Here is a 2,548-nt window from a genome sequence, read left to right as displayed (position 1 = left end):
TGGACACCTGCAGCAACACAAAGTCATGCCGAGTGAACAGCAGCTGAGGAAAGCCTCAGAGCTCAGACTCTGTTTATCCCAAAATATGAAAACTTCTTTAGTTTAGCATTCAGAATATTAAAGACAACACAGGTCAACATATTTTACATGAAGCATAAAAAATAAAATACAGCATGGCAAAACAAATATCAGAATAAGATAAAAACACATGAATCCATCCAAACTTTCATGTGTCCAGTCTGAATGCAGCGCCGTCGCTCGCTGTAGATCAGAACTCATGCTCGGTGGTGACATCAGCAGCGATGTCATCATAGTCTTCGCCGAATTCCTGAGTTTCTTCATCAAGCAGGGGCGTCTCCATGGAGACAACCAGAGGACATCCTGCGGCGAGTGGACACAGACTAAACACGACCACTTTAAACAAACTCCCAACTCCAGTTAAAGTCCCAGAGGAGGACCGGCTTTAGCTTTAATGCTCCTCAGCATGGTGCTGACAGGCATCACCTGACTCTGTGCTGTGAATTATCCTGGCAGGACAGTACCATAAGGATGTTGTCTAGTGTTAAGCTGTAATGTTGTGTAACTTCAAGCATGTGCAGTAGGAGTTTAACCTGCAAGGCTTTTTAAATCCTATATTTGTGCAAAGTTGCTCACAGGCAGCTTCTATCAGGTTTATCACCCAGTTCTTTACACTCAGTCATTTGTGATTTAAAGTTACACATCTCTCCTCATTTATTCACATGGTCACCTGAATAAAAGAAGACTGCCTCTCATCGATCAGCTCTGATGTTACCTTCAGAAAACTGGTCCCCAAACAAAAGCACCTGATCTACAGACTCCTACCTTTGTATCAGTCCTACCTGCACTCCTGCAGCCTCAGCACCTGCAGCACCAACATGTCTGCTGTGAAAGATCAGAGAGACTCATACCTGCATTCAGTCTGCTCTCAATCGACAGCATCACCAGCGTGGAGACGGCGTACGGAAGGAAGACCATTAAATGTACGACCGGCCGCACCGGAGGATAAGGAGGCACAAAGACTAGAACTGAATGACACACAAACAGAGTAAATGTATTTGTGTTCCTGTTGGTATCTCACTGATTGTTTTAACTTCATCAACTCACCTGCAGAAACAGTCAGTGCAGACAGCAGCAGCACACACACACCTGCAACAGGAGGTCAGAGGTCAATAAAGGTCAGAGGTCATTGAATCCAGAACGATTTGGATCAGAAATCTGATTTAAATTTTCAAGTGTGTGAAATGTGTGTACTTCCTGTCTCTGCTGTGATGTAATCAGATCCTTTTCCATCGCAGTGAGTATTTGAGTGAGAACAAGCTGATCGTCTATCGTCTTATCAGGAAGCCTTTAAGCTGCTCCCTCCTTTCATCTGCCTCCATCTCCTCCTATCCCAGCATCCTCCTCTGTCACTACAACCCTCTGCATGTCCTCCTTCATCCATGAACCTCCTCTGAGCTCTTCCTCTGTTCCTCCTGCCTGCAGCTCCACCTTCATCCTCCACCCTCCCTCCTCTGCACATGCTCAGACTGTCTCAGCCTCTGTGACTCTGAGCTGTCGCTCTAAAGGACACCTTCAGCTCAGCTCCACCGTCTCCAAACATCACAGCAGGTCTCATTTGTCAGAAAGTGTGAGATCCCTGCTCATCCACCCAAAGGTGAAATAAAGGACTGAACATCGTATGGTCGGAGGGTAAGACGGCGCCGCCATTGCGTGCAATAGGTCGGCAGCCTTAACATGAAATTTCCCCTTGTGGGACTAATAAAGGTATATCAAATCAAATCAAATCCTTGTGGAGGTAACACAGCGTGCTAATAGCCAGGTCTATATGTAATTGTGCTAATAGTTAATCATATATAAATATTATCAGCGTAATGATGATGAAGAAGTGCAGATCTGTGAGTGTTGACCCAGAGAGAGGAAGTGCAGCAGGGCGCAGTTCAGACATGCAGAGTGTGTGTGTTCTGTAACAAATCACCCCTGACACTCGTCTCCACCCTGTCTCCTCTCTCGTCTTCACCTCTCTTGTGCACCATCCGTTCCTTTGAATGGTTGACCCCCGCCATTTAAACCCTCCACCTTTACTACCTCCCTTTCCTTTGAGTCCACCTGTCTCCCTCTCATTCACACTCTTCTCTCCAGTGCATACCTCCACCTGCTCGCTGCTCTCCACAGTTACTTCTGCCTGACCTCATCTGTCAGCCTGTCCATCACCATGGGAACAATAAGAGCCGGGCCCAGATGTGATCCCACATCAGTCCTAACAAACAGCTGAGCCGCGGTGGGAGAGAGGCTGCACAGACGCCTCGGCCATCAGAAACATGAAGCTTTGAGAAATGAGTCATACTCAGTTATAAATAAAGTTTGTTGCTGTCTGCTAATGTGAGTTTGAAAGTGTCTCTGTTCCTGTTCCACTTCAGAAAAACTTAATTTAAATCTGTGAAAAGGTTCACAAGGACACAAAGATGAGACACTAACCTTCCCCTGTTCTTCACTGTTCCTCTTTCTAACAGCACATCACAGCTCAGAG

At 46.2% G+C, this 2,548-nt stretch overlaps 1 long non-coding RNA gene across 1 annotated transcript; it reads right to left on the bottom strand.

Annotated features, from left to right (window-relative positions):
* Positions 1-233: 233 nt before the first annotated feature.
* Positions 234-1,153, bottom strand: LOC112843365 (uncharacterized). The gene is made up of 3 exons (XR_003215689.1): positions 1,126-1,153; positions 930-1,046; positions 234-381 (listed from the first exon to the last, which is right to left on the bottom strand). It is a non-coding gene; the product is annotated as an uncharacterized LOC112843365 (long non-coding RNA).
* Between the last annotated feature and the right edge of the window lie 1,395 nt (positions 1,154-2,548).

This window comes from Oreochromis niloticus, linkage group LG3 (assembly GCF_001858045.2).
Source record: "Oreochromis niloticus isolate F11D_XX linkage group LG3, O_niloticus_UMD_NMBU, whole genome shotgun sequence".
NCBI classification, from domain to species: domain Eukaryota; kingdom Metazoa; phylum Chordata; class Actinopteri; order Cichliformes; family Cichlidae; genus Oreochromis; species Oreochromis niloticus.
The sequence above is the reverse complement of the archived record's forward strand: the minus strand, read 5'-3'. Positions and strand labels throughout refer to the sequence as shown.